Source organism: Montipora foliosa, chromosome 3 (assembly GCF_036669935.1).
Source record: "Montipora foliosa isolate CH-2021 chromosome 3, ASM3666993v2, whole genome shotgun sequence".
Classification (NCBI taxonomy): Eukaryota; Metazoa; Cnidaria; class Anthozoa; order Scleractinia; family Acroporidae; genus Montipora; species Montipora foliosa.
Window position 1 is genome coordinate 37,810,893 of NC_090871.1, and position 27,500 is coordinate 37,838,392.

At 39.7% G+C, this 27,500-nt stretch overlaps 2 pseudogenes; one reads left to right on the forward strand and one right to left on the reverse strand.

Annotated features, from left to right (window-relative positions):
- Nucleotides 1–1,641, reverse strand: part of LOC137995706 (uncharacterized) — a 9,764-nt pseudogene extending 8,123 nt beyond the window's left edge.
- A 13,013-nt stretch (nucleotides 1,642–14,654) lies between these two features.
- On the forward strand, nucleotides 14,655–18,550 carry LOC137994799 (P2X purinoceptor 7-like; annotated as a pseudogene).
- The last annotated feature ends 8,950 nt before the right edge of the window (nucleotides 18,551–27,500 follow it).

Genomic DNA, 27,500 nt, shown 5'->3' on the forward strand with positions numbered 1-27,500 from the left:
AGCCAACCTTGACGATACCAAAATAGATAAGCAAAGCTATCAATCCTCTGATCTCATCACGGTTAGTTTCTTGCCAGCTCCCATCAGACAGGGCATAGGTCCTATGGGAATTATCGGTTATATGTTCCCATGCATAACTATTAGTATGGTTTACAATAAAATCAATCATATCTACAGTTAGATATAAAATAAAAAAGTCAACTGCCTTGACCATCGTTGACCGAGAAAGGGGATATCAAAAGGGACACCAGCAGGACCGTCAGGAGTGAATGCCAGCAAAGCATTCCCATCGTCTTTATCATCATATGACTGGAAGACCTCTGGCACTGCGTCTCCCTGTCCTCCACCGCGACCACGACCACGTCCACGTCCACATCCACGTCCCATTCCACCATTACACCAGTCCACCATTCCAACCTTTACCTCCACGTCCTTGGGCAATAGCAGGGGCAACAGGAGCTACGGCAAAAATGAACAAAATACTATTACATTTTGATATTTGCAAAACAATTCCCAATGATAATACATTTGTAGAACAAAACAAAATGAATGTACAATAACATGCTGCACACCTGGAATATGATGGCAATGTACATGTAGTCTGGCCGCTGCTGCACCATAAAATAATGCAGCACTTACAGGACCTAAGGAATACAAAAATAACTTATTACATTACCACATGCTTGAGGCACACACAATAAATGTAAATACACATGTCTGTCTTTTGAAAAAAATTACTCATACAAAAATAAAGAGTAAAATGTTATATTTGCCTGAAGCAGCGGTCATCAGCATGACTGGGGCCAGGCGGAGGGTCCACTGTAGGAGGGGTAACTGTACAACACAAACCAAGTAAAGTAAAACGTGTCTTTGTACTGTGCCCCCTTAAAATAAAACATTTCATTAAAAAATTCATAAAAAATTCCCATGATGACGTCATCCCTTCTCCCTTGGTACATGTGACCACATAGGTCATAGCTACAGTTGGGCCAAGTCTCGGCCCCAGCCCTAGCCAGCCTTCATATTTTTCCTGTTTTCTCCCGCAAAGGGTGACCTGTCTACTACCAAAAATTCAAGAGGTTATAAAAATGAAACGATTGTAAGGAAATAGGCCAAAGAACATCAAGGGAGGGGAGGTACCTAACCCTAACATGAGACCAAGTTAGGGACCTGTGGCATGTGAGGGGTGATGAGAGGGACTCTCTGAATATCCTGGGGTTAAGGGGGGGGGGGGGCAGGGGACCCCTTGAGGAACATAATTAAGGTTAGACTTCCAAGTCTTCTCGGATACGGCCCCATCTCACAAATATCTTCTATGCTCATAAGTTCTCTGTGTGACGTTAAAGAACCCAAGCACTATTCGAGAAGAGTAGGGGATAAAGTCCCCGGTGTTGTGGGTGTCCTGTTCTCTGGAGGTGCAGATTAAACTGCAAATGCTGGTTGCTAATGACTTGACGTTAGTGGACAAATGTTTTTTAACGCCAATTCGTGGACGTCACTGCAGAGTTTGTCCCAATTGACGTTGACCTTCTTGGCCAGTGGAGCAACCCTCAAGTCATCAATTTGGAGATAGTTCTGGGCATGTGCGTCTCCTTGCATTGCCTTTTTCACCATGGCTTGCATTTTAGTGAGGTTGGACATTTTCGATGATGATGCCACATCTACCATGCGTGATATTGTTCTTAAAATGTATCTAATGCACTGAGCTATACGATCCCAGAATAAACACAATCAAAGCATGACAAAGCAGGTCCCTCACTGTCTGAGAAAACATTCAACAAGCAAGTCAGCCCACCATGTGAACAACATGTCACTGAACACGGATAAGCTTAAAAATGCCACTTAATTCGCACACAAGTCAGAGATTACAATCACATGCTGGTCGATGTTATCTAGTGCTTTCCCGAAGTGAGTGAGGGAATTATCCTGAGCCTGGATACTTGAAATACTGTAGCATCAAAGGCAGATCAGAGGGTATCATCAAGTAACCAACTTGATTCATTGCTGCCAGGATGTACAAATGGATATTATGTTCTAAGACGTTTCAATAGACAATGCTAGAAAGTTTGTGAGGCACTCCCCGTGGATTCGTTACCACAGCTCGTGTTTGCTCCCTGACAAACCATAGTCATTGCTATCTCAATGTCACGTAATAAATTACACCCAATTACCGTTACATGCCTCCCTCTTTTTCTTTTTTTTTTTTTTACAGATTTGAAGTGGTGGTCATTTCCACCTTTGCTTCTTCATCTGTTGCTCTTTCCTCATGAGGTTCTTCACCTTGTTTCTCACTCGCTCAAAGGTGTTATTTTTGAAGATAAGCTGGAGGGCTGGGGTGCTTTTGAACAATGCCTTGATCTTGTGATTTCTTGGGCATTCCTCGCAAGTCTCGAGAGCGTTCAAGATGGTGTCAGTGTCCTCCTTACTCCAGTCTGCACGAGTGGACGATAGAGCTCTGTCTTCAACAGGCAAATCCTGCGGGTCTATTCGAGGCTCCACCTTTGTCAAATGCCTGACCCGATCCGTCACATTCTTTACCAACAATGAGCATTTGAGGCACTCCTTGAGAGTATCATTAGTGCTCATTTTTCAAGTGATGTCATCTTGAGTGACTCCTTGATTATTTTGCATTGATCCCCTGAAGACGGCTTTGATAACATTGCCTTCTTCATCGTTGAGTGGTCTTTTTTCTGGTGATAGACCTTTATTTTTGGCTAGGCGGGCTAGTTCCTGGCCTCTTTGTTTTTTCAATTTGTGCTGCTGCCTTGGCTGCCCCTTCTGTCAGGCTTTGTAGGACGTACCATTTTTTTGCCGTTTTGTCTGAATGGCAGATAAGACGTCGCAAAAGCTTTTCGTCTATCTGATCCCCCTGCTGCTTCTTTCCATACATGGTGGTCACGATCCACTTGCGGAAGTCGGTGGCGGTGAACTTTGCATTTGAAGGCACCCCAATCTTCACGGTAAAGGAGGAGATGCACTTTCCCAGTGTGCCACGGGGGAAGGGCTGCCCATCGGACTTGAGGAAGATGAGGCTTGATGGTGATTGGTCGTCTGTCACACTTGGCCTCACCTTCTGGATGAACACGTCCATCAGGAAGGCAGCCTCTGCGTTTAGTGTGAGGGGTGCTGGCCCATCTTCTGCATGTTTGTGGGACGTGACCAGCATGACTTTATTAAGGTGTACGCTTATCCCACTTAGTGCTAGAATAAGTCTCCAGAGTTGCATTCTCTAGAGTGCTTGGGCAGGAACCTACAGCTTTGGTGGAGAGGATGATAAGGAGGTCTCGAGCAGCGCCATACTGGGTTGGGGTGAGGTCGTCGCTGGCCTGTGCAGATGTGAAGGCTTGCCACCCTTTAATGGCTGGTTGAGACGTCATTATGGCTTTGACCTCGCTGGATGTGTGCAGGTTGTCGCACTCTTTTAGATACCTCTTCCAGCTGTCCATGGATGTCTCCTTTGTGATGGTTTGTCTCCTCCCCTTCAAATCCTTCGCCAGGTCTTCTAAGGCGTCTCTTGTTTGTTCAGGCAGGACAGGGAGGTTGGGTCTGGTTAGCTTCTTAGAGGCGAAGTCAAGGAATTTTTGCAGACTGCCAAGGTAGGACTTGAGAGTGCTGCCAGCTTTCTTTTTGAGGTTGGGCACCACCCACTCAAGTCATACCCTGGTTCCTTCATCTTGGCCAAGGAAGATGATGTCATTGCCTTTCGGGTCGATTTCATTTATGATGTTCTTCACTTGGGTTGCATGCTGCAGCCTGTTTTGCTCTCGATGAAAGCCTGCTGCTGGGGTTAGGAGGTAGTCATAGAAACAGACCAGCCACTTTGACGATTGGGGATGGGCTGCTTGTTAGTGAAGTACGCTTCTTGGTTTGGGTTAGGATGGTCATCCTTGCTGTCCTCAGTCTCGTTGGATTGTTCCTCTTCTTGCAGAGGAGTTGCGCGGCTGGTCTTTACCTTAGGTGTTGGTGGCACCACGTCTGAAGTGACAGATTTCGGAGATGCATTGTCGTTTTCACGATAAGTATCAGGTAGTATAGATTTGGTGTCCTCTTCAGGATCGCTGTCAGGTTCTGGGACGTCTTTTTGCGCAATCTCTTCCAGGGCCTGATATCGTTTCGCAACTGTAAGGCTGAGCTTGCATACCGTGCTTTTGGGATTCGTATGGTGCTTATTTTGAAGATGGTGGGGGAGGTAGCACCCCAGGAAGTTGCAGTCCTTTTCAGGGCACCAGCGCCTCCATAATTTTACTTTTATAAGGTGTGGGTTTTTTATTAGGAAGACTCATGGCTTTTTGGGGGCAAGTCCTGATCGTATTGTGCATGATCTAACACAGGAAACCCCTGGTGTAGCTGAAATTCATCCAGGTAAAAGATGGAGAAACCCTATCAGGAGTCCTGATCAAACAGCACATCTGTGTAGAATCACAAGGAGGCTCTTTCAGTCTGCAGCTCAATAGTAATCATAAGTACTTCTATCAGCTGTACCATCAAATGTTTGTGACTGAATTTCATTGGGGAATTTTCATAGCTAAGGGCACTGATGGTTGCATATTTCATGAATAAGTTAAGTTTGATAGAAACTTCTGGTAACATTTCTGTGACAGATACCTCATGCAAGAAGTTGCATACCCAAGGGTGCAACGTGGACTGGATCGAATTAGTTGCTGAAATTCTGAACAATTCCGCTGACTAGTGCAACAGTGCTTAAAGAGCTGTTCACAACTTGGGAACGCTTTCATAATCAAGTGATATTTAATTGATTTTAAATTCAAATACAAACACCATTAAAAACAGAATCACAAAAACTAAACAATGAGTGGTCAACATGTTGATTACCAAACAACAGAACAGTGGTGGAATAATGCCTTAACCTTTCTACAGTACCTGAATAGTTTCCACTACATGTTGCAAGCTCTAAAAAATAATTCTTAAATTTTGTTGCAGAAAACATTGTTTGAGAACATCAAAGTGTAAAACAGAATGATGGAAATACACAAATGAAAATACATGTACCTGTACGTTGGAGAATTGAGGGGAATTGCCAAAAATTTCAGCCCAGGTTTAAGGACCACATGGCAATTCTCTGTTAAAAATGATGGAGGGGTAAACAAATGTTATCTTCAATATGGTGAAAACACTACTATCAAGTTACAAGGGGTGGTTCAAGATTTGAAAGAGCTGCACAAATTAGCACAATATTGTGTTTGCATTATGCCATTCTGTTGCTTGCAAAATCCTAAAATTCTTTATCTCTTCCATTTTCCGTTCGAGATGAATTCTCACTGCAGCAATTCTCCTTGTTTGCTCAACCTCTTGTCTTGACAGTTGCCTATTTGAGTCTCGTTTTGAGGGCATATTCAGGGTAGCACCTAGTGGATCTAGTAGGTCTTGAATTGGAAACCCCTTATCAGCCATCACACTGTCTCCGTTTTCAAGGAGGTCAAGCAGCCCACTTTCCTTTAACAATCTGCTTATCAGATGCATTACCCGCCCCCCCCCCCCCCCCCATAACTACTCTTGTAGGGCTGATACCCACTAGAAGCTTAAATGTATTGTGTGACTTATCACTAGAGTATGTTATTGTCTGGTTAACTAGGGATGAAGGTATCTCTATGAAAAATTCAGCACAGTCTATTAGTATCCGTGTATTGGGAAATTTCTTGAAACAATCAGGCATATTGGTTGCAATAACTTCTTTGTTTGGCCACACAATTAAATGCTTCAGATTTGCAGCAGGCACATTGTACTGAAACACAAAACCTCTGTGCTAAGTTCTGTTCCAGTAGTCCAAGACGTAGCCTCATAAAGACCAACAAAAACTCATCCAAAAGTCTCATTTTCCTTTGAGGGCCTGGCTTTTGTTTAACATCATTTTCCGAATATTCCTTTTCCTTAGGTGATTTTTTTCCATTCCAGTAATTTAGCTTTCCAGATAGTAGTGATGAGCTGTTACAAATTACCATGAAAGTCCCAAAATTGACGAATCCGGTGTAAAATATGGTTTTCAGGTCCTCTGCTGTGAGCAGAGGAAGATTCACCTGAACTCCGAAATCTTTCATTTCAACGGTAACTTGAACACCACTGTTAACAGAATTGGAACAAAACTGAATACCTTTATTTCTTGGTCCATCCTTGGAAATACCGCCGCCGTCAAATTGCATGACATGGTTGAAATATAGTCGTGAAAACAGTGATGGAAGTTGTTACCATTACACACTGCTTGTTTGGCACTCAATGAGTATTCAGCTAGCTCTTGACAAGTTTGCACTTTCGAAGATGTTTTGATCCCCTAGATCTGTTAGGCAAGGGTCTATTCCATCAAAGTAAGGATTCCTGGACTGGCTTTCAGGGGAACAAAGATGGACACCATGGCTTCGGGCCTTCTTTGGCTTTAAAATGCAAGCTGCAAACTCGTGTTCCAGACTTTGCAGAAAAAATTTGATGCACATTTCTGAGCCTAGCAATCCAAATCCTTCTAGCTTTAGTCTCCTTTGGAAGTCTGTGAAGTTTCACCGCCTTTCCATTGACGACTTTGCCACTATAACTATGGCAAAGTGGCACACAACAATAAATCACTTCCCGAGGAACTGTTTTCTTAGCCGCCATATTGGATGTGTACTTACCATAGTCTCGCTCTGGAGCTAAGGTTTCCCAGTTGCCTTTACATTTCAAATATCTTTGGAAAGAGCTATTATGTTGTTGCTCTCCATGATCTATTTCAACTACATAACAAATCCAAAGGAATTGGCCCCCCTTATCAGTGTTGTTAGCAAGACAAAAAATTGTTGCAAACCTAGACAGTCAACATTGCAAGGGATGTGGGAAAGGTTTAAATTCTAGATACAGCAGGTATTGGAAGCTGAAAAAGGTGTTTTTTAATGAAAGTGTTTCAACAATTTTGCAACTTATTGTAGCATGGTGTTTTCTTGACTTCTTTCGGTGGCCCCAGAACGTAAACACGGTAAGAGGACCATTCCTTTTCTCAATAGTACTTTACTGTACTTTTGGCGTAACGCAAACACATGAAAAATGGAATACTTTCTTGCCAAACTGTCCGCGATGGTGCACACCGGAGCCCAGTCAATAAATTTTGAAGTGACGACAGAGAGCATTTAAATTAGATGAATAAATGGGGGAAAATGGGTGAAAAAAATTTCTTCTTTAGGCTCTATTTAAATAGTGTAAAGAGTTACCACTGGAAAGTTACTTTCAAGCATAGAAATACATAATGGCTTACTTTGCTTCTTTTTGATTTTGAAAGCAGAAATGATGAATACCACCTAATCTCTACCTGCAACTGGACAATTGTTACCGGAACTGCAAAAAGATCCATATACTGGGGTTTTGCGCATACTTGTGAAAGCTGGTGTTTTTAGATAGGTTAGTTGACAATAGCAAAATGACGTTGGGTATACTGAATCACTTGACAGAACCCAAAGAAAGAACAAGCTGGCCACCAACGATCTAACCAAACGTCATAATTATAAGGTGACCTGCCGGCAATGTATCAACTAAATTAATGGAAGCACGGGTGGTTTCCAAGATTGAGTACAAGACACAATGCATGCTTTAGTATTGCAATGAATTTCGTGTACTAAGTTCGTGTTGATAAGTTTGTGTTGAAAACTTCGTAGTGAGCATCAGAGAGTAAGTTTGGATTGAAACCTACATGTATGAAGGACAGGTCGGCCAATCATCTGTTTACTCTTACTTTTGTTGAGTGTTCAAAAACAGGTATTTCAGTGTTGTATCATTAAACACATTGATGTTTTACTTCTATAAATGAAAATTTTCATGCTTTTTTTTTCAGGTGAGATTGTCATATCTACTAGTTGGACACACCCTTGAAGACATAGACCAGGTAAGTCTTGTTGTTGCCATGATATACCGAAGCGCTGGTGTATCAAATGACACCATGGGACCAGGTGGAATGTGGTACAATCTATATTAACCACATCTTGGCAATGAGAATTTGCGACGATAAATTTTAACTTTATGATGTGGAAACCACTTTCCCCTTATTGCTGTTATATATTCTCTTGCTTATTCTTTCAGATGTTCAGTAGAATTTCTGTGACATTGGCGAAGACCGATGCAGTAACTCTGACTGATCTTCTCCGGGTGATACAAAAGGCATACAGTCCAACGCCAGTTACCTGTTCAGTTGAAAACAATACAACGTGAAGACCTGGTTGCAGGAATACACCGCCAAATTTTAGCACCACAGTCATCCACATGCCTTCCACTTTAAATTAAATGAAAACTATAGACCCTAGGCAAAAGTGAGCAGGAAAGAGTGGTACCCCAAAGAGGGACCTTTTATTGTTCTAAGCGAAGTTCCTCCTGGTAAACCAGCTATTTTAAAACCTGAGCTCCAGAAGTGTCCCAGTGTGGAAATGATGAGAGACTCAATTGAAAAATTAAAAGTGAGGATGTCTGCGAATGAGCGTGACTGGTGAGAGAAAAGAATTGAAAAGGAAGAAAAGCATGTAAACCTGTGGGAATCTTTGAGTGAGGACGATTACTGAAAAGCGGGATGGACATTTGACCTTATGCTATTCCAGACCCAGACCAACAAGATGACGACCTGGAATATCGGGAGAGGAATGAAACGCTGCTTCGACTTATGGCTAGAAAGGAGAACCAACAACCAGTAAGTTGTACTTTCTTTACACTGAAGTTATAATCTCGGATTTGCTTGGTCTAAAATAGCTATGCCACCAAAGTACCTACCAACAACAAGAACAAGAACATGTAGCCCGTATGTGCTCGATCCACTGTGCAATGTCATCACAGTGTTTGACTTTTGATGCCTAAGTAAATAAAGTGACATCTTGGTTCAAAAACTTGTTACCACAATAATGAGAGTAGTACCATATCTGACTGTTTAGAATAGGGGAACCAAATGTTGGCAGGTATAACCTCTTATTATAGAATCATTTATGGACTGCTAACTATTGTTGGATGGAGTCAGATAGGTAATTTTGTAGGTTGGCAATAGCTACAGCACAAGGATATACAACCCAGACAACAATGTTTGTTAAAACCATTCAATCATTTGTCATAAGCAATAACAAGCGATAAAGGAAAAAAGATAGAAAGAATAATAATTCAAAAAGTAGTGACAAAATATCACTAGCTTTCTTCGATCTACAGTAACATCAGATTTGTGAAACTCAACGAACACAGTATGTTTACAGTATATTGCAGAACATGGACATAAAGACTACCTCAGTAAGAGCTTTGGTCAATGGGCAGGACTTATGCCAGATATCTAGTGAATGTTTAAGTGCTGACAATGCTGGATATTTGTCTGAAAAAAAAGTAAATAGGATCTGGAATTAGAGTTTAAACAAATTACTCAACTTTGAGATGCAGGTTAACTCAGCAATTACAAAAAACAAAGAAAAACTGAACACTTCATGTACAACAGTTTTCATGTCACTCCAGAATGACTGTACTGCTGGAATGGCATACAGCTTTTGGATTCTATCAAATGTAGACAAAGAAATAAACCCCATATCCAAACATCTACTCCACAGTGATGTTTTGCTAAAATTATTCCATGAAAGAAGAATAGAAGCTGCCAACATCACAGTATTGACATACACTTTTTGCCCCCTTTCGTTTTGAAGCAAAACATCAGATGATTCCCATACACCACCATGTCCACCTGCACAGTTCCAAGTAACAATAAGAACCCCCCCTTGAACCTTGTGATGTACATCCTTTTGTCTTTTGCAACCACCTGACTCACAACCACCACCAAATAACTCCAAAAATTTACTTAAAGTTACAACAACCCTTTCCATTTCGCTTATCTCCTGGAAAGACCTAATAGAATTTCCACCCAACAACCCATCAAAGGCCACCTGAAATTTGCTATTCAGAGCATCGGTACGAGGAGTAGCAGCAGCTTCAGAAGAACCCGCTGCTTCCTCAGCAGCAGGTGTAATATGTAGAGGATCACCTCCTGGTTCAGTATGGGGATTACCATTATTGCCAGGGTTCTGCAGAGCAGCATCAGGCAATAACATGTGCCCAGTGGCGTTATCAAGGGCAATGGAAAAATCATTTGTGGCATCGTCACCTTGAAATGAGGCAGTTGATGTGGTCTCATTTAGGCCAACCCTGAAAAAAAAAACAGCAACTCACACAAAATACAACAGAATGATCACTAGCCATTTGGCATAACTGAAGTGCTGAATAGAAAAGGTTGTACAAGAATGTCCATGTATCATAGAACATGAAAATCTTCAGCATGCATGCATGCATTCCAGTAAGTCGTCCATCAAGGAAACAATTTTCTATACATTGCAATGATTCATGACAAAACGAAACGCCAAGAGACTGGCAGATATGTTCTGACGCTACAAGGGAAACGAGGCTATGAATACCATTCAATAATACCAGGATTTCATTATTTGGAGGATTGTTTTATCAACGACAAACTGTAAATTGTTTAACTTGATATTGTTACTCCATAGTGTTAACATGTGTTACCAGTTTTTATTTCTCTTTGTTTCAGAGGCAATGAATAATAAAAGTCAAACTGGTTTGCAAAATTTTGAACCTACAACCAAAACACATGCATTGTTTAACAAGTATTGTACACATCTGAATAAGTCTCTTCCTTACTTGTTTTCAACTATTAGTTCATCTTCGTAGGGTTCATTGTCTGAGCTAACTTCGGTGTGGCTATCTTTGATGGAATCCAAATCATCATCATCATGTGTGTTGTCATCGTTGTCATCAGAACTTTCACTTTCAGTTAGAATGACACTGAGCCTAAGAAGAAAAGAAAATTAATTAATAACAGCCCACATAAAGTCCACAACAATCATCAATCATGGTAAATTATGGGAATTAGGAAGATCAATATGGAGGGGAGTAACCTAACTAGAATGTTTCCATACTCTAGCTGTGGATTTACATGTAAATACATTTTTATGAAACATGTCCCTTAGCTTCATAGAAATAAATTGAAATTTGGAAAGCTCAGAAATAAAACATAAGCTTATATTTGAACAAAAATAACCTCATCAGATATTACAAATAAAAATTACCAGTTTTAAAGCTTCTCTTATATCTACCTGGAAAACAACTCCATCGCATGTCAGTAGTGTCACTGTCATCTGTATCTGAAGCCCCTACTAGGGTAGAACTTTTAAAAGGATCACCACCTAGTGTAGCAAAATGCTCGTTGAAAGTGCGACAAACAAGTGAGGATGACCCAGCCAGGATGGCAGACATGTCAACTTTATCCGGTACTGAAACACTGGTGACATCAACATCATTACTGGGAAAACAAATATATCATTCTGTATCGACTAAACTGTAGAGAAGACAACTATATATAAACTGTAGACAAAAGAACCAGGAATATATATACGTGCAAATAATATCTTACTTGTCTGATTGACAATCAAGATGGCAAGTCCCTTGCATTGGAGTCGATGCAAACAGAGGCCTTCAACCTGAGAATATAATAGAAACTTAGGGTCACTTCGAGGGTTTGCAACATTAAAATACATTTCATGTAAATAGAAAAGATGAACTTACAAGCAACTGGTCACTGATGATTTTGATCGTCGTCCGTGTCAATCCTTTGCCTCTTGTTTGAAGCGGATTGTGGAGGTGAAATTGTAACTCGATGTAGCAGAATCTCAGCAAACTCGCTATGAGTCCTGCTTCCATATCCCATTCCAGGAATGATAAACTGATTGTCTAACCCATAACTTCACACGGCGTTCATTTCGAGGCAGCCGTCCCTTCTTTCGTTGTGGTGGCATGAATTGAATGACAAACCAGTCTACCACAGATAGGGGTATCCCAGATAAATTCCCCAAAACAGACTTTACAATACCTTATCTACCTAGCGAATCTATTTTTAAATCAAAGCATGAAAAGACTGTTCCGATGGAAACAGATTTCTCCGCGGCTAAAACTAGAAACTCTAACAGTGACTTTCAGGGTCCCAGAAACTACAAAGCGACTGCGATGCATCATGGTAAGTGACGAAGGGTCTTTAAATTATAACTGATTAGAAAAAGTTTTTAATTACCATTTTGATTTTTTGTCGATAAACAGGGCATCTCTTTTTGTCTTTTTTCAGTTTTTCTGCACATCCAGTGCAGCATACTTGATGCCCTGTTGTCCCCTGTATGAGACTTGCATTATGAGGTTCTGTCAAACAAATGACATACAAGTCTCGTGGCAAAACTTGGGCAGATGCCCCAGCAACCTCTTCCTCTTCTTCTTCCTCTCCCTCGTCCTCTTTCTCGTACTCGTACTCTTCCACCTCCTCTTCTTTCCACTCTGCATCTTGCCATGCCATCACATCTTCTATTTCCTCGACTTCCTCTGCCCTACCAATCTCCCCATTGCCAGAAGCTTCTTGAAATGCACTTCCTGCAACCAAATGTTACAGGAAAAGACAGTGATGAAACTTTTTTTGCCTTGTACAACTCGGGGTAAAATTTTGTTCAGGCGCAATTTCTATGGTATGCCATCAGGACCCCGTTTAGATGGAGAAAAGTTGTCCGGCCCAGGTAAGAGGGTCATCCTCCCAGCATAGTCAACTGTCGACATCGTTCGTGTGTGCTCAATGTTGCTATCCTTGACCAAATTGATCCGGTTAAGTGAGCCAAAGTTTATGTGTGAATTGGGCCTTACTTACCATCTTTAAGAAGGTAGAAGTCATCTTCTGAATCGGTTATGACCTCTGATGACTCAGATGGTGTACGACTTCTCCTCATAAACCCAATTCCCCAAGGAATTGGAGTGGAAACTTCTATCAGGTTCGTACAGTCTTGAAAAAGCCTTGATTGCGAATTTTCCTTGAAAAGTCCTTGAATTTGTCTTGGTCAATGTATAATGAAATCGGGTGTGAAGTTCATCGAAGCATGGTGTTTTAATCGCTGCAAAAAAAAGGAATTCTTTCGACAATGGGTAAAAATAAGTGTCTCTTCAATATCAAATGGCAAAACAAATTCACATGGGTGAGAGAAGTAAAGGGAAACTTGGCAAAAACTCTTTGTAGTTCTTGTAACAAAGTCATTGACATTGGAATGATGGGTGAGAGCGCACTTGAGTCTCACAAGAAAGGTGAGAAACATAAAGCTGCAATTCAAAGTGCAGCTAAATTCGTTCTTCAATTCAAGTACTTCATTTGTGAAAGATGCAAACACACCTGCCAAAGATAACCAGTCAACAAGTGTCATAAGATCTCGAGCAAATGACAGTTCCAGCACCACCAGCTGACAAAGCTCAACCACGTAAATCAATGCTCACTTATGCCAGTAACGAATGATGTGCTCAAAGCAGAAATTATTAGGACTTTGCACACAATAGCAGCTCATAACTCCTTTAAAATCTAATGAAGAGGTGGGGAAAATTTTACATGCAATGTTCCCCGACAGAGCAATAGCTGCAAAATTTGCTTGTGGTGAAAAGAAGACGTCATATATGTGTTTCTTTGGATTACCACTTTTCTCGGCTTCTTTAAGATGATGTGAGTGACTGTGTTAGTGTGCTGTTTGATGAAAGCCTAAACAAGAAAACACAAGAGCAACAAATGCATTTTCAGGTCATACAACTGCAGATGACATGCTAAGCCACTTTTCAAGTGGAGTTATAGAAAGTGGACTGGCCATTAAGGGTTTGGTTCAAATTAGTGTGGACAGACCGAATGTAAACTGGAAATTTTATTCAATGGTGAAAAAGAAGCTGTCTGATGAGTTTGATTCAGGACACATTAATATTGGATCTTGTGGTTTACATATCATTCACAACAGTTTTAAAGCTAAAGCTGTTGCCACTGGATGGGATGTATCTAGCTTGTTGTCAAGTCTCTTAGGCTCTCCAAGGACTTTCCTGCTAGAAGGGAATACTTTGTGAATGTTCAGGAAGTTCGTTGATGCCATTAAAATTCTGCAACCATCTTTGGTTGAAAAATGTGCCTGTTTGTTAGAGAACTCTCCAAATATGGGACAGGCTTGAAGCTTTTGTTAAAGCTGTGAAAGAAAGGTCTATCAGAAATCCAGCAAACAAATCCTTTGCCACAATGAAAGAAGCAACAGAAGACAAGTTAATTAAATGTAAAATACAAGTCTTCCAGTGCATTGCTGGAAACCTATTGCCATTCCTAACGTTTTACCAAACAGATAAGCCCATGGTCTGCTTCCTTGCTTCTGATCTAAGCAGTGTCATTAGAGTGCTGATGAGGAAATTCATTAAAGATGATGTCCTTGATCAAGCTTCTACAGAAGAAAAGCTTCTCAAGATTGATGTAGAGGATAACAAGAACCACGAAGCCTATAAACAGATAGACTTAGGACTTTTCTGCTGAGAGGTCATTAAAGGAGAACTGAAGGCAAAAATTGTTATTTTTTGTAACATTTTTTTAGAAAGTTTAATATCAATAGTGTCGAGTTTGGATAGTTATTTCTGTCCGTTTCTTGGTTTTCCCGAGAAAATTAGCTTTGAAACTGTGTTTTTCCCACTTTTCGGGCCTTTTCATTGCGGACCCGTAATGCGTGTCAGTGGTATGCTATTACGAATGATATGGGGAACACTGCTTTCGTAAACAAGAAGAAAACAGGTGGTATAAGCTGAAACTTGTCGTTCTGTTATGGATTTCCTTTGTTATTTCCAACATGAGCGGTGTACAGCCATTCCAGTTTGAGCCAACCTATCCTCCTGGCCCCGGTTCCTGGAAAGCCGATTAGTGCTAATCGAGGATTAAATATTGCTAATCGCCGAATAAATTTTATCTCACGATTAGATTCTGTTCCTGAAAGCACAATTAATCTTAATCTAGGAATCAACGAAAGGTTAACTTTAACCCACCTAGCGAGGACAATTAACTCGCTAATTGGGGGAAAATTTTGTCAAAACAAACAAAATGGCGGACTTACTGTTCCCTCTAATTGACCCGCAAATACGCGAAAGAAAGTTCCAACAGCGAGAAATTGACCTTGACGAACTAACTTACGAAGAACTCCCCAGTAGATACAGGTTTGGACGGGAGTCAATAAAATTTCTCGTAGAAATCCTGAAAGACGACCTACAAAGGCAGACGTGAAGAAATGCGCTCTCGCCAACACTAGAAGTTCTTGTAGCGTTGCGTTGCGTTTTTTTTGCCAGCGGCAGTTTCCTACAAATAATTGGTGACACCGTTGGCCTTCCTAAATCCACCGTTTCAAGAATTGTGACCAACGTGTCAAAGGCTTTTGTGAGCAAGCAGGAGGAGTTCATCAACTTCCCTACCGAACCTGCTGAAGTTCAAGACGTCAAAAGAGGATTTTACGAGAAGGGAGGGTTCCCCTGGTGTTGTAGGTTGTATCGACGGGACCCATGTGAGGATTCAAGCGCCCAACAAAAATGAGAATGACTATGTCAACCGAAAGGGCTTCCATTCCATCAATGTCCAGGCAGTATGCAACCATAAAGGTAAAAAAGGAGTATATCATTTTCAATAAGCATTCAATATACAAATGATTAGAACAAAGCAGAAATAATACATATTATCTGAGGGGGTGGTAGAAGACTAAGTTTATGTGCTCCAAAGAATAGTTGTTGAAATTTCTATTAATATTTAAAAGGTTTTAACTCTTCTGGTGAAAAAATATTAATAATTAGCAAAGTAATCAACCCTGTAGTATGTTTTTATGGTAGGGACCCCATAAGAGAGTTGACAATAACATGCTTGTCATCTCACTCAGATGTTTGAATTCAATTATCTTTGGGCGGAACGTAGATAAACATAGGTAAGAAAAATGGAGCTAAGAGACCGGTCATTATTTATCGCCTGGGGACACGGAGGATTTGGGACTAAACAAGGTGAAATTTAGCTGATCCCTCCTTTGAATGTTACTTCACTGAAGTAATCCCCCCTAACAACTTTAGATGACTTTCACAATCCCCCTATGTCTTCATTTTCCAAGCAAATTTGAGTGGTAACTCTCTAAATCCTAAATGAAATATATTACTATGTAACTGGTCACAGAGACATTATTTCCATAACTGGGATAAACAAGATTTTGTGTATGAAAAAATATGCTTGAAATTTATGTAGAATCTGAAACATTTTACAAAACATTGTAAGCTAATGTAAAATCCCAATATCAATATAAAGTGTTCTTTAAAAATATCCTGCATTCAATTTGGGATGGTTTCCTTATCTTCATCATCCAGGTTTTTGCTGATAAGAAGAATTTCCATTCAAAGCTTTGTTTTCTTTAGCTCTAGCATTTCTTGTTGCAGCTTTAATGCCTTTTGCTGCTCTGCAAGAATATCAGCTTGCGAAATTCGTCTCTTTCTATTTGGTGGCAACGGTAAATGATCTTCCTTAACCTGTGCTATGAGATCAAGTTTCATCATATCTTCACTCGATAGCGTTGGTAAATCTTGTTGGTCTTCCACAATATCTGCTTCAGCTGGTTCTTCTTTATATTCAATTCAAGAAAATGTAGTGCATTCAGCAGCAGAAATTTGAACTATAGGAAAAATGTTGAAAAACATAGGATATTTATGTAAGCTTGTATTGATGTTTTTTATAAGCACTCAGTGCCCTTTTTTGAAGTCCTTCTATTACTGCGACTGAGATTTCCTTCGCTGTTGACCCTTTCCTATGTCGTTACATCAAAATAAAACTTGCTTTCGAAACATAAATGCCAGCTTGACTATAAAAAAAAAATAAGTAAGCTTTCACTGAAAAGCAAAGGAGAACAAATTCTTATTTTCGAATTACGAGTTCATCAGAGCCTAAATTCGAACGTTTCTCGGTGTAAGAGAGAATTCAAAGAAGGTAACACAACAGAACCAAGAAAAACAAAGTTCAGAGGTTCTTACACCGAAGTTAACCCCGTTTTTGCTGCTGTCGGGGATCATCGAGTTGGTAAATATTAAAACCAACACTATTTTGTCCAAGCCAACCATAAACATTTAACGTAAAAATGAGGTTACCTCACATTTCGCAAAGTAAAATGGCAGAAACTGGGGAGGAAACTATGCAAAATAATTTAAAAACTTTAGTACTTATCTTAAAATGCTCAACGAAAGGTTCCCAGATAAAAACATAGCAAAAATGGTGGACAAAGCTACAGCTTTCTAGGAAATCACATGACCAGTAAAACAAGGAAATATTTACATAAGCTTTCTCACCAAGCCCTTCGCCGCCACCCGTCTCAAATCCCCCCAGTCCGGAGAAGGCTGGTGTGTCCTCAAAAATTTCTATGATTTGCTCACTTGACTGGGAAGGGGGCTTGGGTGGAGGTCCACCGCCAGTCTTCTTGTACTCTTTCTTGTAATTACTAAATTCTTTTTTGGCTGTTGAGTGGAGGTTCTTCCACTTGTCTTTTATTTCTTGGACGGAGCGATTCGCTCGGCCAACAGCATTTACCTCCTTGGTAATCCTTTCCCAGACTTGACTTTTTCTCTTGTTGGTTATATTATTCGTCAGCTTTTTACACTTTCTGTAATTATGGAAATCTCAAGCGGTGAGAAATTTGGTTTTCTTTTTCTTTCCTTTACTTCAAGTTCTTTCACCTCACTTTCCGCCATTTTGTTTTCTTTACCGGCCCCACAATCCGCGCCAATTTTTCACGCCATATTTTTTCAGAGGCAGGCGGTCGAAAAACTTGTTAAACCGGTTTTCATTTAGCACTAATCTGGGATTGTTAATCGCCGGATAACTTTGCTTTCAGGAGCTCCTTTTTAACCCACGATTAGTTATCCAAGGAATAAGAAATTTAATCGTGGATTTGATGCTAATCGGAGGATAGATTAATCGGCTTTCCAGGAACCAGGCCCTGGTGAAGAACCAGTTGACTCAGAAGAAGAAACTGGCGACGAAGGAGACAGCGGAGCCAATTTTGATAACAGAGTTGGAAACACTGAATGGTGCATTTGTGGGGGAATTGTGTCCCAATGTCGACGGCCGATGAATGTTTTTGTTGTCAAGAATTGGAGGCCCTTAATCAAAAGTTTGACGAGTCGGGTTGAATGCATAACTGACCACGCAAAGTTTTGAATTGTGTGTGTCGATACGGACGTGCTAAATACTGCCCTTGTTTCAATTCACAACGCATGCTGTAATCCCTTACCAGAACCCATCGAGAACAGGTTAGCTGTTTTGAAAATCTAGCCGAAAAAGTTATTTGTTCATCAAATAATTCGCATTTATGAGCTCTTCTAGAACATGGCTTTTAGCAGCTTAGCGTCAGTTTACTTGGTGGGTTCATGGTGTACTGGGAAGGAAAAACCGGCGAGTGATTCCAGCGTGCGTTGTGAAAGCAATTAGAAATGAATTTCCAGAGGAGAGTGGGGAATATGCCGGATTCAAACTGGCGGAAATCGATTTAAATTAAATTTTCTAGAAGAAGCAATAGTGGATTTTAGCATGCTTTATTGATATCGACTTTCTAGAAATTTATGTTTTGCAAAAATAGTACTCGTCTTCGGCTAATTATAATACTTTTACACTGATCTCTAAAATTAACCTAATTCTTTTAATTATTCTCTTTGGATTTTCAACAAGTTGTTCAATTCACCTTCGAAATATTTATAATTAATAGCCATGATCAAGCACAATATGCATGGTTTGTTCGGAATAAATTTTAAGTTGAAATTTGAAAGAAATGTACTGTTTGCTGTTGGTTTCGATGTATATATAGATTGGATGGCATGTACAAAAGAGTTGTTGCTAATAATGTTAATAGAAGTAGTAATTGTTAAAGGGCTGACTGGGAAAGATGGCTTGTTATTATATTGTTCAGCACACCAACATCATTGCTTTAAGTAACCTAAACTTGGCAACAGTTTGTTTTGAAAGTTAAATGGAAATAACATTTCCCAGAGCAAAGCACCTAAAAGCTAAAAATTTTTTGTTTGGTGTACATGTACAAAAAAAAAATCCAGAGTGAGTGAACACATTGCCAAAAGATCACTACAGTCCTTCTTCTTTGCCTTTTCAGTTAGTTTTTTAGTGACACTTTTTGCTAAATGCCACACATCAGGGTAGATGCGTTTCATATCTGACTTTATGCTTACATGGCGATCAGTTGCCACAACCTTCACTTTTGCCTCTTTACCCTGGATATTTTACATGCACCTTTTAAATCCTTCTTTCTCCATGGCATTACTGCTGGTCACTTCGCTGACCTGAACAACTTGGAAGTCAACTATTTTGTCGTGGTGAGTGATGCAAATACTGGAAACCAAAGCAGGCATTTCGTGACTTAATGAGCAATTGTGTGAGCGTTCCCTCCACATGTAAGATAAGAAAATACTTCGAGTTGCATGTAGCTAAAATTAATTCAGCTTCTTACCCCTTGCTTTGCTCTGTCATGCAAACGGTTTTCAGACGACAGTCGAGGCTTCTTTCTTGGCCGATGGACAAGAATTGTTGGTAGTGCATCCGGCTTCAATGTACGTGTTGCTTTCAACCCAAGAAGTGCTGCTTTAAGATCACGTTCAAAGCAGTCAGGCTCGAAGTGATGAGAACACAACCAAGTCTCTTTGGTAACCACAAAGTCAACTCGGGATATTTTTGCTAACCACTTTTGCAAGAGAGAATTTTGTGTAGGAAGATGGTGGCAACTTATTCCATGCTACTTGCTAACAGATTAAGGATGATTCGAGCATCCAACAGCACAACAATACACCATTACGACGAAACAGTATAAACGATCTATATGCACATAAAGTGAGTACTGAGTCTTACGCATAATGACTAGCTTTATTTATACCAAAAAGATTGCCTCAAGACCGGAAAAATCAGCCTGAAATTTTCGAAAAGGTGCGATAACACATTACTAGTTGCGAAAGGAACATGACGTGCATTGTAAATCGAGCTTAGTAGTTCACGAAATCGCAGTCATGGGATTTCCGTCTACTGACTTCAAAGCATCACGCTAACTCTAAATATAATTCAATCACTACCCTAAAACTGTCGCAATATGAACTTTAGAAGCTGACGATAATTATCCAATTAACTAAAATGACACAAATAAAGTCACAGGAGAACAGATCTGGCAAGCTCAGTGTTTATTTCAAGCTCGGAGCATATGCACTCTTTACAGCTGTCGAACGTGATTTGACTTCTTTCACTATACTGAGAACAATTTAAGTAAACAAATGTCCAAACCAGGTGAATTTCATAATAATAAAAACAAAATAACTGGAGTAAATAATCCTATGTATTAAAAAACATACTTCGTCCGGTGAATGTTTCTAATGGTTTCGTTTGCGGGCGGAAATCTCAACTTACGCTTTCATGTCCAAGTTTCCAATGAATATATCACAAGCGCAGAGGACTGCTTATAGGCATCTTTCCGTCTTAAATGTCGCAAATCTTTGTTACTGAGCTAAAAAGACAAAGTCAACATCACTCAAAATCCCTAAAATCCTGCCTCTGTTCATTAAGTCTGTCGCACATGTTCCCCATATCATACGTCATAGACTCCTAAAGTGACCGCTGACACACCTATTCTGAGCTGCAATGCCAATAGCCTAAAACCACAGTAAAAACTTTTATTTGAAGTTTAAAAAAAGGCCCAAATGGCAAAAAAAGTGTCAAACATCAATATACTGGGTCTAAACTATAAGAAAAAAAATACTTGATTTTTGCCTTCAGTTCCCCTTTGAGGGAAGCTCTGTGAAAGGGTGACATTTCTCAGAAGCAGGCAATGGAGTTACACATTAATTGTAAAACGTGTCTGATAACATCACTTAAAAAATTCTTTTTAAATGTCCTATTTCATATGCCCTTGTGCGAAACATAACTGCCCTAGACCCCAGAGCAATGGCAAAAACATCCCACTGAGTGCAGAACAAAGATGAAAGGGGTTATAGCTGCTTTAGTCAATGCAGGGAAAGGTCAAAGAAAAAGACTGTGATGGTATTCTTCAAGAATTTGACACCCCTCTGGAAAAGGTTCCTGTCATAGGAAGTGATAAGTTTACAGGATTTGATCCAAAAGCACACAGAGTTGACCCACATGTCATGCGAAGCATACCAGAAACTATTTGCAGTTGTTAAACTTCTTTTAGTTCTTTCACATGGCCAGGCTTATGTTGAAAGAGGTTTCTCAGTCAATAAAGAAACTTCACTTGATACTATCAGTCCAAGGACAGTCATAGCAAAGCGTGTTGTATGTGGTCACATCAATGCTGTTGGAGGTATACTGAAAGTGGCCTTCACGAAAGAACTCCTTCAGTCAGCGTCTTTGTCAAGAAGAAAGTATGAGCAACATTTACAAGATGAGAAGAGAAAGAAAACACCTGAAGAACAACAAAGAAAGAGGAAACACATGCAGAATGAGGAGGATGAAGCTAGATATTGATGCACTTAATGCCACTGCAGATTCAACAGGCGATATATCTCATGTGACAAAAGCAAATGCTCTAAGAAGAGCTGCCAAAGAAAAGTCCAAGAAATTAGTGGAGGTAGAGGAAAACCTTTGCGAAAAGGAGAAGTCTCTCAAACGAAAGTGACTCTAATTTTGTGCATAGATTAGTTGTGTTTGGTAAGACAAGTCAGTATTGTACTTGTGTAGTACTTGTTTGTTGCTGATCATGTGTCCTTGAAAATTGAATATTAATCCTTGAAAAGTCCTGGAAAAGTCCTTGAATTTTGTATTACAAAATCTGTATGAACCCTGTTCTATTCAAAATAAAATATGATTTGTTTGAAATCATGCCACGCCATAAAAAGTAAATAAGTGACAGCAGAAATATTGACGAAGAACTAAATACTTTCCAGCATGTTGTTCATTGGCTGTGTTATACATACCTTGTGGGCTGCTACAATCCGGGATAGGAGGTATGTCGCTAATATTGAGAAAAAAGAACAGACTTTTTACTTAACAATGACGGCGTGAATTGGCGCGCAGTCTTATCGTGCCGAATGCTGAAATCTTTGCTTGGGACATTGTTATTATTATTTTTTTAATTTGTTGTGGTCGGCAGTACAACGTTTGCTGCAGCCTTTGTGTTCATGGTGCGTGAACACTAACGAAGGAAAAAAATCTATGCACACATGTCACTCACAGACCAAAAGTAGTGCTGAAGAATTTACATCACTTACCTAACCTTGCGCTCTTCCATGTTCAAAGTTGACCACGCTCTGCAAAATTTGCAGAGTTGCCAATAAACGATGATACATTGCGATACCTCTGAGAAAACAAGTTATATCGTCAGCAAAAAGTGTTAGTTTGATTTCTTCCTCATTGATTAAAGTACCTTTAATTCCCTTATCCTCCCGAATTCTGCACGCAAGCACTTCAATGGACAAAATAAATAACAAAGGTGACAAGGGATCGCCCTGCCTAACGCCATGACGAATATCAAACAAATCAGTAATAAAACCATTATTTAAAGTGCACCTAACCCCCCAAATTTTAGTTGGAGAAAATGATTTACCATATTTTTTACAGTACATTGGTGAAAAAATTATTAGATTTGCTCAAATCTGGTATCTTTTATGGCCCCTCAAAGTTTGAAAAATCGCACCTAAATGGCAGCCATCTTGGTTCAAGTCCGAGTAACAGGAGGATTGGGCTAGTAGTTGCTATGACGTAGAAAGGAGAACGAGTGTGTTGACATAGTTCACATATGGTCCACTGTTGTAGTCCAGAAAATGCCAAAGAGATGTATTGCTGCTGGTTGTAGCAACGTGAGAAATTTAAAAGAAGGTATTTCTCTTCATAAGTTGCCATTCTACAACAACGATCGTACAGAAGCCAAGAAAAGGAGGAAGAAATGGGTCGATTTTGTTCGACTGAAGCAAGCGAAATGGCAACCATCGCAATCTTCAGTGCTATGTTCCGAACATTTAAAGCGTGAAGATTTTGTTCGTTCAGCTGATCTGGGCGATGAACAAAACCTCGACATTTCCAACAGATGGCTTAGGACGGACGACTTTGGAGTGTGTGTTTTTCATTCAGTGCTGTTAAAAAAAGAAGAATTCCAAAAGCTAACAGAAGAATGCTGTGAAAATAGTAATCAACACCGGGAAGCACTCTCACGCGGTTCTCCTTTCTACGTCACAGCTCGACTCGCCCCAGGTCGCGGACTTGAACCAAATGTTTCTCAACTTCTACTAGACGTAGAAAATGAGAATTCACCCAAATCGAAAAATTCTTTCACCAATTAACTTCACACAGTATGGAGATTTATTCAAGCTACAATTATATTTTGGGGTTAGGTGCACTTTAAGACACAACTAGATACGTTAGTTTAGAAGGTTTTGATCCACTTTATAAATTGCGTTCCAAAGTTAAATTTTTCCAAGATTTTAAAAACGAAAGAATGATTCAAAGAGTCGAATGCTTTCTCAAAATCAAATGCTAAAAGAATACCTGAACTATCTGTAAATTTAGCAAATTCAAGTACATCTTCAATTGTTCGAACTCCGTCAAGTAATGATCTTCCGTTGATAAAACCATTTTGATTTGAATGAATAAGCTTAGGTAAAAACAATTCTAACTTTCTTGCAATCGCCTTTGATGCGATTTTAATATCTACATTAATCAGTGAGATCGGTCTCCAATTTTTGATAAAACGTCTGTCTTTGTCTTTTTTTTCCAACAACGTAATCATAGCTTGTTTTTGTGAATTTGACGGTTGTCCGTGTTCGTGAGCGAAATTCAAGGAATTGACGAGACATTTCTCTATGAGATGCCAGAAGCCAAGATAAAACTCCACAGTTAATCCATCATTCCCTGGTGTTTTGTTTTTCTCAAATGATTTCAACACTTCTAAATATTCGTTTGTTGTAATTTTTTTCTCCAAATATTCCTGCTGCTCGTCTGTTAACATGTTAGTATTCTTAAGGAATTCATCAATCGACAAGCCACCCTGTTGACAAGAGTCTTTATCATAAAGATTGGCATAAAAGCTATGAATGTCTGTCATTATTTGTTTCGGATCCATTATGCATCCACTAAACCCCACTAACTTCGTAATACCACTTTTTTTCTTTTTGGAAATTTCTAAGTTCAAAAAGTACTTATTACTTTTCTCGCCATGTTCGTACCAATTTACTCTCGAGCGAATTATTGCTCCTTGCACTATATAATCATATTGACTATCATATTCGGTTTTTAAAATTTCCAGATCACTCAAGTTTTCTTGACTGGGCTGTTCATTGCATTTTGCTGTACACTCTTTAATTTTTTGTTCTAAGTCTAATAATTTCTCCCTTCTAATTCCAGCCTTCTGTTTGCTATAGGTAATAGTTTCATAACGGATTTTATGCCTAATGAAGTCCCAAAGGACCCTTGGATCCTGAATCTCTTTTCCATCTTCCAACCAATCACTGTAATTCCCAGTTATAAATGAGATATATTCATTATCTTCTAAAAGACTAGAATTAAATTTCCAAAAGGAAGGTCCCCGTCCCGTTTCTTCAATTCCATTTGTATGCATTGTAATAGTGGAGTGATCCGTTCTTATTGCAGGAATAATATCTACATCTTCTTCCTCTTCTTGGAATTTGTTTGTGAAAATCGTTTCAGTGCTGTAGCTGTCCAAAACCGAGCTTTCCTCCCTTCTATCGGTATGCGCAGATGAACGTCGAAAACAAACTCTTCAAATCACCACAGTTCCTCGGTTTTTAGATACAAGAATGACCACTTAGAGTAAAAATACTTTTATTTTGTTATACTATGTGATTTAATGTAATAGCATACAATCTTGGATTGTATCGAACTTATGTGAAACATTTAGATATTAATGGTCACACGAACAACATTCGGAAGGTGATGGTGGAAGGTTCCAAGGCTAATGGAATATAAAACTCAGATCTTGCACTCTGCCCTTCTTGACAAAATGAAATGGCGATCCTTTGTTTCTACTCCGCGGAAAGCCTTGTAAAAAGCATCTCTAGAAAGTCTAAAATTTCATTCTGTTTGCCCCTGTCACTATCGCGTTCGTGTCGCTTGATTTCCTAACAGGACTTACCAATTTATGTTTTATCCTCAATTGAGATAAACAACAAAAAAGTATCATGTTACAAGTTACGAGTCATGGCAACTAAACTGTTGAACACGTTAATTTTCACAAATGTTTTTTCCACTGCAGGAAAGGCCTTTTATGTTGACTATGAAATAGAAAATAAATACTTGGGGAAAAACAATATTTCTACTATAGTTTTTTCACAGTTTTCCTTGGCGCCAAACTACAAACCAATTTCCACAGCGGCATATTCCACAGAAACACAAATTGTGCACTGACGCATGTTGATTTCACTTACACCACAAATCATCTGGCGTCATCAGATTAAGTAAGATCATCTGAGTTGCTCTGAAAGAGCATGGGGTTACGCGTGTTCTCCAAGACGGACGACTATTGCCGTGGAAAGCTTTGATTAATTAAACCTTTTATTTGTTGGGCAGACTTAGAGAACTGGTTTTTGTTGGTTGCCATAATGAAAAACTTACTGACACACTAGATCTCTGGCAGATTGTGGAATACAGGCGTGGGGCGCCAAAGGAGCTAATATTGGCATAAAGTGTGACAAGAAAAGCTCCCTATTCAGTCACGTTTAGAGCGTGAAAAAATAAAAATAAAAGTAAAAGAAGGCGATTTGACAAAAGGAAGAGAGATATGTGACGTGGAGCAGTGATGAACACAATAACGGGTGAGGACAGTTTCATTGCCGGATTATCTATGGAACGGTAAGCTTATTTTAGGTAATGCAGACTAGTTAAATAGGTATTTTGCCTGCTTGAAATAAAATGGTTTTGCACCGTTGTACTGGCCTGAAACATGAAATAGCAAAACACTGACGTTGTCTTGAACAAAATTTGAACAAAATAAACGAGGACACTGTAAAGCAGTCTTTCAAACGTTAAAAAAGACTTCAAGACCAATTACCGTGAGAGTAACCTTGTACGTGTCGTTCTCATTGACCCCTGTTAAAGGTGGTAATTGCTAAGGATTACAGTAGCTAGACGTGACTGGCTAAAATGCGGAATGTTCTGCTTGTTACAGATATCATGTTGCTATTTGACCTTCTGATTGGTTAAGATGCGGGATTATTCTGCCACTGAAACTGGAACGAAAACTACACTAAGAAAATACCTCACAGAGGGGTTTTTTGTCGATCTCTAGGATGGGTCTTCATGCGCACTTTTGCCCTTTGATAACTACTGTGGAATTGATGTAACTAAACCTGTGAAAGTACTTCTAAAAACGTCAGTAACATGTAGTAGCGCACCAAAGGAAAAAGAGCTTTGTTTTACAACTGAAAAAATAGCGTCATAGCTATCAGTCAAAGCACATACCCAACTAGTTATTGGACAAATAAAAGTCGATCAAAAGATGAACTTTGATCATTACCACACGGCTTTTCACAAGTTGAAAATTGTTTAACTATTTATTGTACCAATTGATATGAATTTTACCACATCTTCTGATATTACACCAGTCGCTGATTCATCAATGCAGGTTCCAAATCCTCCATCGGTTGATGTCGATTCAAATGAGACTCTTGACACAGGCAGGGTTTTCTTTTCCTGTTTCTTTCTCCGGAAACCTCGAGGTTCCGCATTTGAGTGATGAAACTACTCCACAGTTTGGAACGCAAACGTCGACAGCTTCCATGGTTCCCAGATGTTTGAATTTCTTGGGCCTGTGCTCTCCACAGGGTGTGAGAGCTGGTGGAAACTGGGTAACAACATAGATGCCCAGTTTCTACCCATTGCACCAGGCTCTTCAGAAACCGCAGCACGCACTCCACGCATTCCTGTCTCCCATGAAATTATCACAAAACCAGATTTTTTAACGACGGTGACATGGATGCAAAATGAGCGGGTCTTCCAAATGACGGCAGCAGAGAGCCCACTGCCAGTAAAAGCGTGGTAGAGGAATGGAAAAAGAACATCCAGCATCGTTTCAGAAATGCATTTTTAAGTATAGCTTCATATTGTGTGTACGGTGATTGTCGAAATGCTGAAGTCAAATCACTTTTCTTTTCAATTCAAAGGACTTCAAGTACTACTACACTGCAGCAAAGATGAGCAATCGTTGTTACAATAAGATGGTATCTGTAGGGTGGGAAATTGAAAAGGGTTCTCTTAAAAAAGTGACGATGACAAAGAGATGTAGCCGGCACACATTTCAGCCAATTCTATACGGACAACATGAAGAAGAACAGTACGGCCATCTTTGCCAGATGGAAGGAAGAAACATCTCTGTTACTGACCTTGCAAAGGCCAAAAATAAGGTAAATGCCAGATATGCTCAACATCCATTTTTCTTTAGTCTAGTTATCCAACTATTCTAAGTATGTGTAATTACATCAATCGTTTGTTTTGAAGATTGAAAAGCCAGGTTAGGGAACTCGCGTTATTAGTGAAACCGTGAGTGACAACCCACTTAAATGAGAGGTGCATAAAAAGGTTGCCTTTCTTCTTCAAATAACTACAGATTTATTAATTTGAGGGCGAGATTTTCGGATCAACTCGATTTTACTTCACTGCTTAGAAACCAGGAATT